Source organism: Megalopta genalis, unplaced genomic scaffold (assembly GCF_051020955.1).
Source record: "Megalopta genalis isolate 19385.01 unplaced genomic scaffold, iyMegGena1_principal scaffold0094, whole genome shotgun sequence".
NCBI classification, from domain to species: Eukaryota; Metazoa; Arthropoda; class Insecta; order Hymenoptera; family Halictidae; genus Megalopta; species Megalopta genalis.
In genome coordinates, this window is record NW_027476163.1 from 490005 (window position 1) to 505000 (window position 14996).

At 55.4% G+C, this 14996-nt stretch overlaps 1 pseudogene; it reads right to left on the reverse strand.

The window, feature by feature from the left end:
- Positions 1 to 14738: 14738 nt before the first annotated feature.
- LOC143262149 (large subunit ribosomal RNA) overlaps positions 14739 to 14996 on the reverse strand; it is a 2995-nt pseudogene continuing 2737 nt past the window's right edge.

The window sequence follows — 14996 nt, forward strand, 5'->3', positions numbered from 1 at the left end:
TTGCCCAGGTGATTGGTTGCATCCCGATTTCTAGATCCAGCGGCATGTTGCTACGTGGCGCGCTCAGACAACGAAAATGCGGCATTCCGGTCAGACCAGAAAAACCGCACAACGTGACGCGGGGGACTGCAGCCACAAGTGACAACAGTCCCCCGGTAGGGAGTAGTACAGCATATTCAATGCTGTACATGAACACGCCACAGCCCGTATGCTTAGTTCAAGGGCCTCGCCATTATGCGAAGTACTACATGTACAACGCACTGGCGGTCTCAAAATACCCTCATCGCCGATGCATCTGATGCATCCGTCAACTCGGCAGCATTCACTCCGTCGGCGTGTTGCTTTGTGGCGTGTTCAGATAACGAAAATGCGGCATTCCAGTCAGACCAGAAAAACCGCATAACGTAACGCGGGGGACTGAAGCCACAAGTGACAACAGTCCCCCGGATGGGAGTAGTGCAGCATGTTCAATACTGCACAAGAACACGCCACAGCCCGCTTGCTTAATCACGGGCCTCGTCATTATGCGAAGCACTACATGTACAACGCACTGACGGTCTCTCGAGTGCCTTCATCGCCGATGCACCTATCGACTCAGCAGCAACATTCAATCCGACGGCGTGTTGCTTCGTGGCGTGTTCAGACAACGAAAATGCGGCATTCCAGTTAGACCAGAAAAACCGCATAACGTGACGCGGGGGACTGCAGCCACAAGTGACAACAGTCCCCCGCTAAGGAGTAGTACAGCATATTCAATGCTGTACATGAACACGCCACAGCCCGCATGCTTAATCTCGGGCCTCGCCATTATGCGAAGTACTACATGTACGACGCACTGACGGTCTAAAATGCCTTCATCGTCGACGCATCCATCGACTCGGTAGTAGCAACAACCTACGCGAGGACTAGTTCGGGGGTCGCCTCTCAACCCTGGGTGGCCACAGACCGCCACCGCCAGTAGATAGGGACAATTATTGCGAATCTGGCCACCACGGAGGTGGCGCAGATATGTTTCCTCGCCATGTTGGCATACACAAAACTTTAGTACCTACCCCCCGACGGAACACCTACGAGGGGTCCGAACGTGGGTAAATCGCCGCCTTCGCTCATCGTTCATTAGGCTGGGTACGGAAGACCCAGTCTTGACTCCTTGTCCGTGTAAGGAGTTTTCAAGTTTGTTTTGAGTTGGGTAGGCTGTGCTACCTACTCCAACTGTGTATAAAAGGTTATTAGGAGGGTTTTGCTTTGCCGCTTGACCGCGGCAGCGGGTGCCCGCCACCGCCCTCCGCAGTGACGGCACTCTGCCACATGTATTCACCCCCTTTCTTCTACACGTCAGCAATGATTATGCAGCGTGCTAGGGTGGCGTGTGTTGGTTATTCTTTGCCTATTGGCGTAACTAGGCGGCTGCACATGGTTGGTGCCCGTCTAGCGAAGATAGGCATGTTGCTGTTGGCGTAGCGGAGCTTCGCCAGCTACGGTAGCGGGTGTCAAGCACCTCACGCAAGCACCGCGGCCGTTCAGCTCCACAAAACCGTGATGGGGAGGAATCTGTGATGGGGAAGGATGGGACTAGGCAGGGCGGGTGCCATAGTAGATAGGGACAGTTAGTGTTGTCGTCAAACTGTGGTCTCTGAGAGACGGGCCGTACCTAAGTCCTTGGTGGACCATACCGGCCGCTCTTGCGACTTGTGCCTGGTGTTCGGGCTCTACCTTCGTTCACCATCGTATCAGGGGAAGACAGCGTGCTACTCCCACTGCCACCTCGAGTCCAACCCAATCCAGGCACTCTTACGGAGTAGTGTTAAAGTCTTTTATCTCCGCAAGAGGGGCTTCAGCCTGGCCCGAGGGGACGAACCCCGAGGGGTTCGCCCAGCATGCCGTACATCAACGGAGCTGGACGAGTCCACGCTCCGTATGCAGTTTCGTTCTATGTTCGCTTCTTAGTCTTGCTTACGGATCGTGCGAATTTTCGGAACTCCTGAAACAGCTGCTCTGACACCAGGCTGGCTTTGTCGATTGGCCACTGAAATCCTTCTCGAATCGCCGCCTGGCGTAGGTGTTCCCTGTCCTCTACGTAACGCTGACAATCGTAGAGGACGTGGTTTGGAGTTTCCTCCTCCCCACATTCGCACAACTCGTCGTCGACCAGGGCGAACGTCTTGAGCTTCGCACGGAAGTCTCCGTGTCCGCTCAAGAACTGCGCTACATCATGGTCGACTCTGATCCAGCTCGCTGAGAGACGGTCTGATACCTCGCCGAAGTATTGGAAGGTTTCCCTACCCTTCGTCGAGGACGACCATCTCTGCTGCCACATCTCTAAAGTCGCCTCCCTCAGCCTTCTGCGAACTTGGGCTTCGGTGACGACTTCGTCAGCCAATTCGGCCTGACTCACTTGATAGGTTCCATGTTGGAACCCGAGTTTCTTCCTGGCTTTGTACACGCAGCTGAACTCCGCTATCGCCAAGTCCACAGGTATCTCCCCGGCGATCACGGGGATCGCATCAGTGGAGACTGTCCTGTAGGCTTTGACGCAGCCAAGCAGAACATGCCTCTGCGCCCTGGTGAGCACTTTACTCGTCCCAGAGGTAAGGCGGTCTGCCCAGCCCGCGGCAGCATACGTGACGATTGGGACAAACAAGCCGCGGTACAAAGTACGCATCGTCCGATATCCCAATCCCCAGTTCGACTTAGCAATCCTTGCTAGCGCATTAAACGTTCGCAAGGACTTGGCATTCAAATACTCGACATGGGAATGGATACCCAGTCTAGAGTCAAAATGCACGCCAAGGTAACGCACAGAGTCCTTGGCGGCAATATTCCGACCTCCTACTTTTATCACAGGTGGCCTCTCTCTGTCGAGAGAGCCTTTTAAGAATAACATCTCGGTCTTGGTCGCAGACAGCGACAATTTCTGCTGGTCGCACCAGCGAGAAATGGTGTCCACAACCAATTGGCCATTGCTTTCTAGACCCTTCCTGCTGTTCGCGAAGATCAAGACAAGAAGGTCGTCTGCATAGGCGATGGGCTCGCAAGCGAGCCCGGCGTTCGATAAGAGCTGTAGAACCTCGTCGAAGACTAAGTTCCAACAGCTCGGACCAAGAATCGATCCCTGTGGGCAGCCCTTAGTGACTTTCTTCCGCACTGCACCGCGATCAGACACCATAGTCACCACGCGGCCGTCGAAGTAGTCGACCACCAATCTAAGTAGGTTTTTTGGGCAGCCTCGCTTCCTCAACGCGTTGAGTATGCTTGGCCACCAGACATTATCAAAGGCCGCAGCAATGTCGAAGAGCAGACCCACGACGTACTTTTCCTCTCGACCGGACGCAAGCTCCCTCATCTTTACCACGGCATCAGTCGTGGATCGATGCGGCCTGAATCCGTATTGCCGATCGGAGGCGTAGTCGGGGTGCAAAAACAAACTAGCTAATCGCGTAGCGATTAGCTTCTCCAAGACTTTGCCTACGACCGAAAGCAAGCATATTGGTCTGTAGGACTTTATCTCCGTTTCAGGTTTCTCGGGTCCTTTAAGGATGGTAATGATGGACCCGACTTTCCATTCCACGGGAAAGACTCCGTGTGCCAGGCATCCGTTGTAGAGTCGGAGGAGCTCGCGTGAGATTGTATTACACGAACGTTTTAAAATCTCCGGCTCGATCCGATCTAGGCCTGGACACTTGCCGCTCTTCAGTCGGTTGACCGCCGATCTGAGCTCCGAGAGGGTGAAGGGACTGGCGTCCTCACTCTCCGGCTCGATGGCAGCTTCCCTCCTGACTCGCGCATGATCCGGGGAGTCATTCGCGGGGCTATCGTCCGGAATTAACCCCTCCAGCAGCGCGGAAGCGGTGGAGTCCCAGTCTGTGGTGTAACCCTGGGCAGTGTTACGATTTATATTCGAGATGACCGTGCTGGCTGTCATCTTCTGCCTCGTGATCTTATAAATGAGGCCCCAGGGTTCCTTGTTTCCCTGCTCGGTCACGAATGCACGCCAGCTGTGCGACCGAGCAGCTTTGATGGCGGCTTTGTAGGCCTTTCTCTGTTTAAGATACTCGGTCCTCTTGGCCGCCCTCTGCTCCTCTGAACATGCTGCGTTCTGCGAGGCTCGTCTAAGTTTGTAGACTCGCCTCTTTTGCCTCGTCAGGTCGGCCGTCCACCATGGGACGGATTTTGAATGCCACTGCTTGGTTGGCATCGAGGAGTCGCACGCTTGGACGATCATTCTTTCGATCTCCTGTGCTAGATGTTCGACATCCCCCTTATTGTTCAATGGATCGGGGGATATACTCCTCTTACTTTCCTGCAGCGCCTTGTCGAACTCGGGCCATTTTGCGCTTCGGAGTCGGAACCTTGGTAATAATCCGTTCCGGTTGGTGCTGCTGTTGCTACTAATTTCGGCAGCACCGTCCTCGGCGCAAAAACTCAAAGAAAACTCTATGACTCGGTGGTCGCTGGTCGTCAGGTCCTCGCGGACCTTCCAACCTCGCACCTTGTCGCAAATATCAGGTGTCGATAGTGTGACGTCGATGTATGACTGTCCACTAGGGCTGGAAAACGTCGGAGCGTTTCCAGCCTCGTTCAAGACAACCAAGCCATGGCTCACGATAAACTCTTCGAGTTTACGGCCTCTCACGTCCGTCTCCGCGCTGCCCCACTGGGCTGATTTTGCGTTAACGTCGGCAGAGATAATGACTCGGTTATGCTTAAGTGCGGAAAGAGCTCTCTCCAATCGCGCCAGACCTGATTCAACGTCATCGGAGCATTGAAAGTACTGGCTGATCAGGAAGAAGCTCCCAAACGAACCCGAGATGCTGACACAGGACAAATGCGTGTCGCACAAGTTAGAGACTTTGACCACGGTTAGATCCGGGTTTCTGACCGCTATTGCAGCCATCACCGGTTCGCCTGCCGTGATCAGCCTCGTTCTCAAGCCTAGCCCGGGCACAGTACCCCGCCAGCTATATGGCTCTTGTGCAAGCAACACATCTACCCCTCGCCTATGCATCTCAGTCCGGACTTCGTCGGTCACATTTCGGGCCCGCTGCATGTTATGCTGCATGACCCGTATGACTCTCGAGCGTCGCCGGTCGTTTGTACTATCCATTCGAGATTCAAATTATTATTCGCGTCTTATACGAGACATCTCCAAAACCAGCGCTTCCTGATAGGAGGCGCAGGCCGGGTCTCGCGACTTATGCTCAGATGGTCGCCCTCTGTCTTTACAGTTGGAGCAAACCGGAGGCTTGCTCTTCCTGTTACAGAGCGCATACCCGTGCCCTTTTTCGGCACAATGTCCGCAGACATCCTCTTTGAATTTGCAGCGCTTCGCCGTGTGCCCGAAGCGCTGGCACTTATAGCATCGGGTGACCTGTATGAAGTCCCGCACACGACAGGAACTCCACCCGAGGTACACCCGGTCCCCTCTCTGCGCCAGCCGCCGACGAATCTGCGGACTGACGGCCACTACCCAGTTGGCTGTCTCCGGGGTCTTGCCAGCCATGCGACTGACCCGAACACCCGAAGGCACATCCTTCTGGGACGCCTCAGAGAGGTTTTGCCTCCAAAGACTGGAGGCAATTTCCTCCTTGCCCATCCCTTTCGGAATGTCATAAATCAGGACCTCGGGGTCCCGTTTGCTGGGCAAGGAGACGGACAGTCCCGCACTCGCCAGCTTCTTATTGCCTACGAAGGCTTTTAGGTCCTCCTTGCGATCGGTTTCGACGACGATGCCACCGGAGTGGATGCGTCGAACCGATCTGACACGGATCGCCTCCTTCGCAGGTTTTACGATCGACAGAACAGCTCTCTTAGTAGCATCGCTGTTCTGTCCTTTATCCTTTGGCGGGAAGATACGCACCACGTATTGTGTCGGTGGTCTTCTCGCCTCCGGAGTCGCTGACTGGTTGACCTTTGCCACTTGGGCGTAGGTCAACTGCGCGGCATTGGAGACCGTCTTCGGGAGGGTTCCCTTGGACGGCCCAGGTCGCGCCGCACTCATTACGGCAGGACGCGCTTTTAGGTCCGCCCTGACCGCGGCGAGTTGCCCTTCGACGAAGCTGTTTCGTTGAATCAGCTCCTGGACCAACTCGTTGAGTGCTCCGACTTCTGCTAGTATCTTCGACCCGGACTCCTTGTTGACTTTCGACTCGGGTCGAAAGCAAAAGGTCCGTATCTCCGATACTCGCCTGAAGGCTTCGTCTCTCACGAGATCGAGAGGCCGTACCTTGTGCCCGGAAACCGTCCCCTTCGATTTCCTGGCCTGGTTTGCTGCGGCCTTGCCAGTAGGTGCGACTGGCTTGGCACGCTTCGACTTTTTGGTGACGGTTTTCCAACCGCCACCTTCGGGGTCTTCGACACGCACGGGTGCCGGTTGCACCTTCACGAGCGTGTCTTTGACTGATTCGATTTTTCTGGGTTTCTCCTTCCCAGCCTTGCGGCTGGGGGAGTCCCCCGACTTGGGCGCTGTCCCCACGTTACCGGTGTCCGGCGCGCCTTCTACCGTGGCCTCAGTTTTCACCGAGACCGCTCGCGTGGGTGTCACGCATCTCTCCAAGGTCACACGAGGATTGGCGATGTTCAGCACCTTCCCGGACCTTGTCTTTTTCGCAGACGCAGGAGGGCTAACAGCTGCTGCTGTAGCTTCCGCGTCTGTGGCGACGGCTTCACTCCGAGTAGGAGCTGGACCCGCCGACTTCGAACGTTCAATTTGTACTTTCAATTTAGATCCCATAGTTAGATCTTTGCCTTCATCCAGTACGCTCCCCGGCCACCACCGACCCACACATTTTGGAACCCGCCATCAGGCTGGGTTAGGGCTACGCACCGGACATAGTCTGCTGACTGGGCCGATTGCTCAACCCAGCCCGCGTCCTCGCCCGTCAGAACCCACTCGCCGAAGCGTATGGTCGTTCCAAGCCGATTGACTGGACCAGGGCTGCTTTTCTCGTCCAGCCTCCCATCTAGCCGAAGCAGAGGCCAAAGGTACGTGTTGGGGACGTCTCACCCGCAGGAGAGGGCCCCCTCAGATCCCAGGATCCTCTTTTCCGACGACAAGGGTCGCCACGCACGGCAAACACGCGGGAGACAGCAGTCGGAGAGGCTGCCTCTTCCTCTCCACCACACTTCGTTCGGTTCGCTGCGTTTTGAGAACACGAGCTATCCAGCGGTACCTTTTTCGTGGAGGCTCAAGTGTGGCTAGGGCACGTTTGCCCCTTGCGGCCTGGGTTGCCCAGGTGATTGGTTGCATCCCGATTTCTAGATCCAGCGGCATGTTGCTACGTGGCGCGCTCAGACAACGAAAATGCGGCATTCCGGTCAGACCAGAAAAACCGCACAACGTGACGCGGGGGACTGCAGCCACAAGTGACAACAGTCCCCCGGTAGGGAGTAGTACAGCATATTCAATGCTGTACATGAACACGCCACAGCCCGTATGCTTAGTTCAAGGGCCTCGCCATTATGCGAAGTACTACATGTACAACGCACTGGCGGTCTCAAAATACCCTCATCGCCGATGCATCTGATGCATCCGTCAACTCGGCAGCATTCACTCCGTCGGCGTGTTGCTTTGTGGCGTGTTCAGATAACGAAAATGCGGCATTCCAGTCAGACCAGAAAAACCGCATAACGTAACGCGGGGGACTGAAGCCACAAGTGACAACAGTCCCCCGGATGGGAGTAGTGCAGCATGTTCAATACTGCACAAGAACACGCCACAGCCCGCTTGCTTAATCACGGGCCTCGTCATTATGCGAAGCACTACATGTACAACGCACTGACGGTCTCTCGAGTGCCTTCATCGCCGATGCACCTATCGACTCAGCAGCAACATTCAATCCGACGGCGTGTTGCTTCGTGGCGTGTTCAGACAACGAAAATGCGGCATTCCAGTTAGACCAGAAAAACCGCATAACGTGACGCGGGGGACTGCAGCCACAAGTGACAACAGTCCCCCGCTAAGGAGTAGTACAGCATATTCAATGCTGTACATGAACACGCCACAGCCCGCATGCTTAATCTCGGGCCTCGCCATTATGCGAAGTACTACATGTACGACGCACTGACGGTCTAAAATGCCTTCATCGTCGACGCATCCATCGACTCGGTAGTAGCAACAACCTACGCGAGGACTAGTTCGGGGGTCGCCTCTCAACCCTGGGTGGCCACAGACCGCCACCGCCAGTAGATAGGGACAGTTAGTGTTGCCGTCAAACTGTGGTCTCTGAGAGACGGGCCGTACCTAAGTCCTTGGTGGACCATACCGGCCGCTCTTGCGACTTGTGCCTGGTGTTCGGGCTCTACCTTCGTTCGCCATCGTATCAGGGGAAGACAGCGTGCTACTCCCACTGCCACCTCGAGTCCAACCCAATCCAGGCACTCTTACGGAGTAGTGTTAAAGTCTTTTATCTCCGCAAGAGGGGCTTCAGCCTGGCCCGAGGGGACGAACCCCGAGGGGTTCGCCCAGCATGCCGTACATCAACGGAGCTGGACGAGTCCACGCTCCGTATGCAGTTTCGTTCTATGTTCGCTTCTTAGTCTTGCTTACGGATCGTGCGAATTTTCGGAACTCCTGAAACAGCTGCTCTGACACCAGGCTGGCTTTGTCGATTGGCCACTGAAATCCTTCTCGAATCGCCGCCTGGCGTAGGTGTTCCCTGTCCTCTACGTAACGCTGACAATCGTAGAGGACGTGGTTTGGAGTTTCCTCCTCCCCACATTCGCACAACTCGTCGTCGACCAGGGCGAACGTCTTGAGCTTCGCACGGAAGTCTCCGTGTCCGCTCAAGAACTGCGCTACATCATGGTCGACTCTGATCCAGCTCGCTGAGAGACGGTCTGATACCTCGCCGAAGTATTGGAAGGTTTCCCTACCCTTCGTCGAGGACGACCATCTCTGCTGCCACATCTCTAAAGTCGCCTCCCTCAGCCTTCTGCGAACTTGGGCTTCGGTGACGACTTCGTCAGCCAATTCGGCCTGACTCACTTGATAGGTTCCATGTTGGAACCCGAGTTTCTTCCTGGCTTTGTACACGCAGCTGAACTCCGCTATCGCCAAGTCCACAGGTATCTCCCCGGCGATCACGGGGATCGCATCAGTGGAGACTGTCCTGTAGGCTCTGACGCAGCCAAGCAGAACATGCCTCTGCGCCCTGGTGAGCACTTTACTCGTCCCAGAGGTAAGGCGGTCTGCCCAGCCCGCGGCAGCATACGTGACGATTGGGACAAACAAGCCGCGGTACAAAGTACGCATCGTCCGATATCCCAATCCCCAGTTCGACTTAGCAATCCTTGCTAGCGCATTAAACGTTCGCAAGGACTTAGCATTCAAATACTCGACATGGGAATGGATACCCAGTCTAGAGTCAAAATGCACGCCAAGGTAACGCACAGAGTCCTTGACGGCAATATTCCGACCTCCTACTTTTATCACAGGTGGCCTCTCTCTGTCGAGAGAGCCTTTTAAGAATACCATCTCGGTCTTGGTCGCAGACAGCGACAATTTCTGCTGGTCGCACCAGCGAGAAATGGTGTCCACAACCAATTGGCCATTGCTTTCTAGACCCTTCCTGCTGTTCGCGAAGATCAAGACAAGAAGGTCGTCTGCATAGGCGATGGGCTCGCAAGCGAGCCCGGCGTTCGATAAGAGCTGTAGAACCTCGTCGAAGACTAAGTTCCAACAGCTCGGACCAAGAATCGATCCCTGTGGGCAGCCCTTAGTGACTTTCTTCCGCACTGCACCGCGATCAGACACCATAGTCACCACGCGGCCGTCGAAGTAGTCGACCACCAATCTAAATAGGTTTTTTGGGCAGCCTCGCTTCCTCAACGCGTTGAGTATGCTTGGCCACCAGACATTATCAAAGGCCGCAGCAATGTCGAAGAGCAGACCCACGACGTACTTTTCCTCTCGACCGGACGCAAGCTCCATCATCTTTACCACGGCATCAGTCGTGGATCGATGCGGCCTGAATCCGTATTGCCGATCGGAGGCGTAGTCGGGGTGCAAAAACAAACTAGCTAATCGCGTAGCGATTAGCTTCTCCAAGACTTTGCCTACGACCGAAAGCAAGCATATTGGTCTGTAGGACTTTATCTCCGTTTCAGGTTTCTCGGGTCCTTTAAGGATGGTAATGATGGACCCGACTTTCCATTCCACGGGAAAGACTCCGTGTGCCAGGCATCCGTTGTAGAGTCGGAGGAGCTCGCGTGAGATCGTATTAAACGAACGTTTTAGAATCTCCGGCTCGATCCGATCTAGGCCTGGACACCTGCCGCTCTTCAGTCGGTCGACCGCCGATCTGAGCTCCGAGAGGGTGAAGGGACTGGCGTCCTCACTCTCCGGCTCGATGGCAGCTTCCCTCCTGACTCGCGCATGATCCGGGGAGTCATTCGCGGGGCTATCGTCCGGAATTAACCCCTCCAGCAGCGCGGAAGCGGTGGAGTCCCAGTCTGTGGTGTAACCCTGGGCAGTGTTACGATTTATATTCGAGATGACCGTGCTGGCTGTCATCTTCTGCCTCGTGATCTTATAAATGAGGCCCCAGGGTTCCTTGTTTCCCTGCTCGGTCACGAATGCACGCCAGCTGTGCGACCGAGCAGCTTTGATGGCGGCTTTGTAGGCCTTTCTCTGTTTAAGATACTCGGTCCTCTTGGCCGCCCTCTGCTCCTCTGAACATGCTGCGTTCTGCGAGGCTCGTCTAAGTTTGTAGACTCGCCTCTTTTGCCTCGTCAGGTCGGCCGTCCACCATGGGACGGATTTTGAATGCCACTGCTTGGTTGGCATCGAGGAGTCGCACGCTTGGACGATCATTCTTTCGATCTCCTGTGCTAGATGTTCGACATCCCCCTTGTTGTTCAATGGATTGGGGGATATACTCCTCTTACTTTCCTGCAGCGCCTTGTCGAACTCGGGCCATTTTGCGCTTCGGAGTCGGAACCTTGGTAATAATCCGTTCCGGTTGGTGCTGCTGTTGCTACTAATTTCGGCAGCACCGTCCTCGGCGCAAAAACTCAAAGAAAACTCTATGACTCGGTGGTCGCTGGTCGTCAGGTCCTCGCGGACCTTCCAACCTCGCACCTTGTCGCAAATATCAGGTGTCGATAGTGTGACGTCGATGTATGACTGTCCACTAGGGCTGGAAAACGTCGGAGCGTTTCCAGCCTCGTTCAAGACAACCAAGCCATGGCTCACGATAAACTCTTCGAGTTTACGGCCTCTCACGTCCGTCTCCGCGCTGCCCCACTGGGCTGATTTCGCGTTAACGTCGGCAGAGATAATGACTCGGTTATGCTTAAGTGCGGAAAGAGCTCTCTCCAACCGCGCCAGACCTGATTCAACGTCATCGGAGCATTGAAAGTACTGGCTGATCAGGAAGAAGCTCCCAAACGAACCCGAGATGCTGACACAGGACAAATGCGTGTCGCACAAGTTAGAGACTTTGACCACGGTTAGATCCGGGTTTCTGACCGCTATTGCAGCCATCACCGGTTCGCCTGCCGTGATCAGCCTCGTTCTCAAGCCTAGCCCGGGCACAGTACCCCGCCAGCTATATGGCTCTTGTGCAAGCAACACATCTACCCCTCGCCTATGCATCTCAGTCCGGACTTCGTCGGTCACGTTTCGGGCCCGCTGCATGTTATGCTGCATGACCCGTATGACTCTCGAGCGTCGCCGGTCGTTTGTACTATCCATTCGAGATTCAAATTATTATTCCTGTCTAATGCGAGACATCTCCAAAACCAGCGCTTCCTGGTAGGAGGCGCAGGCCGGGTCTCGCGACTTATGGTCGTGTGGCCGCCCTCTGTCTTTGCAGTTGGAACAAACCGGAGGCTTGCTCTTCCTGCTGCAGAGCGCATAGCCGTGCCCTTTTTCGGCACAATGTCCGCAGACATCCTCTTTGAATTTACAGCGCTTCGCGGTGTGCCCGAAGCGCTGGCACTTATAGCAACGGGTGACCTGTATGAAGTCCCGCACACGGCAGGAACTCCACCCAAGGTACACCCGGTCCCCTCTCTGCGCCAGTCGCCGACGAATCTGCGGACTGACGGCCACTACCCAGTTGGCTGTCTCCGGGGTCTTGCCAGCCATGCGACTGACCCGAACACCCGAAGGCACATCCTTCTGGGACGCCTCAGAGAGGTTTTGCCTCCAAAGACTGGAGGCAATTTCCTCCTTGCCCATCCCTTTCGGAATGTCATAAATCAGGACCTCGGGGTCCCGTTTGCTGGGCAAGGAGACGGACAGTCCCGCACTCGCCAGCTTCTTATTGCCTACGAAGGCTTTTAGGTCCTCCTTGCGATCGGTTTCGACGACGATGCCACCGGAGTGGATGCGTCGAACCGATCTGACACGGATCGCCTCCTTCGCAGGTTTTACGATCGACAGAACAGCTCTCTTAGTAGCATCGCTGTTCTGTCCTTTATCCTTTGGCGGGAAGATACGCACCACGTATTGTGTCGGTGGTCTTCTCGCCTCCGGAGTCGCTGACTGGTTGACCTTTGCCACTTGGGCGTAGGTCAACTGCGCGGCATTGGAGACCGTCTTCGGGAGGGATCCCTTGGACGGCCCAGGTCGCGCCGCACTCATTACGGCAGGGCGCGCTTTTAGGTCCGCCCTGACCGCGGCGAGTTGCCCTTCGACGAAGCTGTTTCTTTGAATCAGCTCCTGGACCAACTCGTTGAGTGCTCCGACTTCTGCTAGTATCTTCGACCCGGACTCCTTGTTGACTTTCGACTCGGGTCGAAAGCAAAAGGTCCGTATCTCCGATACTCGCCTGAAGGCTTCGTCTCTCACGAGATCGAGAGGCCGTACCTTGTGCCCGGAAACCGTCCCCTTCGATTTCCTGGCCTGGTTTGCTGCGGCCTTGCCAGTAGGTGCGACTGGCTTGGCACGCTTCGACTTTTTGGTGACGGTTTTCCAACCGCCACCTTCGGGGTCTTCGACACGCACGGGTGCCGGTTGCACCTTCACGAGCGTGTCTTTGACTTGTTCGATTTTTTTGGGTTTCCCCTTCCCAGCCTTGCGGCTGGGGGAGTCCCCCGACTTGGGCGCTGTCCCCACGTTACCGGTGTCCGGCGCGCCTTCTTCCGTGGCCTCAGTTTTCACCGAGACCGCTCGCGTGGGTGTCACGCATCTCTCCAAGGTCACACGAGGATTGGCGATGTTTAACACCTTCCCGGACCTTGTCTTTTTCGCAGACGCAGGAGGGCTAACAGCTGCCGCTGTAGCTTCCGCGTCTGTGGCGACGGCTTCACTCCGAGTAGGAGCTGGACCCGCCGACTTAGATCGTTCAATTTGTGTTTTCGATTTAGATCCCATAATGTGAATCTTTCTTTCATCCGGTACGCTCCCCGGCCACCACCGACCCACACATTTTGGAACCCGCCATCAGGCTGGGTTAGGGCTACGCACCGGACATAGTCTGCTGACTGGGCCGATTACTCAACCCAGCCCGCGTCCTCGCCCGTCAGAACCCACTCGCCGAAGCGTATGGTCGTTCCAAGCCGATTGACTGGACCAGGGCTGCTTTTCTCGTCCAGCCTCCCATCTAGCCGAAGCAGAGGCCAAAGGTACGTGTTGGGGACGTCTCACCCGCAGGAGAGGGCCCCCTCAGATCCCAGGATCCTCTTTTCCGACGACAAGGGTCGCCACGCACGGCAAACACGCGGGAGACAGCAGTCGGAGAGGCTGCCTCTTCCTCTCCACCACACTTCGTTCGGTTCGCTGCGTTTTGAGAACACGAGCTATCCAGCGGTACCTTTTTCGTGGAGGCTCAAGTGTGGCTAGGGCACGTTTGCCCCTTGCGGCCTGGGTTGCCCAGGCGATTGGTTGCATCCCGATTTCTAGATCCAGCGGCATGTTGCTACGTGGCGCGCTCAGACAACGAAAATGCGGCATTCCGGTCAGACCAGAAAAACCGCATAACGTGACGCGGGGGACTGCAGCCACAAGTGACAACAGTCCCCCGGTAGGGAGTAGTACAGCATATTCAATGCTGTACATGAACACGCCACAGCCCGTATGCTTAGTTCAAGGGCCTCGCCATTATGCGAAGTACTACATGTACAACGCACTGGCGGTCTCAAAATACCCTCATCGCCGATGCATCTGATGCATCCGTCAACTCGGCAGCATTCACTCCGTCGGCGTGTTGCTTTGTGGCGTGTTCAGATAACGAAAATGCGGCATTCCAGTCAGACCAGAAAAACCGCATAACGTAACGCGGGGGACTGAAGCCACAAGTGACAACAGTCCCCCGGATGGGAGTAGTACAGCATATTCAATGCTGTACATGAACACACCACAGCCCGTATGCTTAGTTCAAGGGCCTCGCCATTATGCGAAGTACTACATGTACAACGCACTGGCGGTCTCAAGTGCTTTCATCGCCGATGCACCTATCGACTCAGCAGCAACATTCAATCCGACGGCGTGTTGCTTCGTGGCGTGTTCAGACAACGAAAATGCGGCATTCCAGTTAGACCAGAAAAACCGCATAACGTGACGCGGGGGACTGCAGCCACAAGTGACAACAGTCCCCCGCTAAGGAGTAGTACAGCATATTCAATGCTGTACATGAACACGCCACAGCCCGCATGCTTAATCTCGGGCCTCGCCATTATGCGAAGTACTACATGTACGACGCACTGACGGTCTAAAATGCCTTCATCGTCGACGCATCCATCGACTCGGTAGTAGCAACAACCTTCGCGAGGACTAGTTCGGGGGTCGCCTCTCAACCCTGGGTGGCCACAGACCGCCACCGCCAGTAGATAGGGACAGATGGGAATCTCGTTAATCCATTCATGCGCGTCACTAATTAGATGACGAGGCATTTGGCTACCTTAAGAGAGTCATAGTTACTCCCGCCGTTTACCCGCGCTTTTTTGAATTTCTTCACGTTGACATTCAGAGCACTGGGCAGAAATCACATTGCGTCAACACCCGTGGGGGCCATCGCAATGCTTTGTTTTAATTAGACAGTCGGATTCCCCTA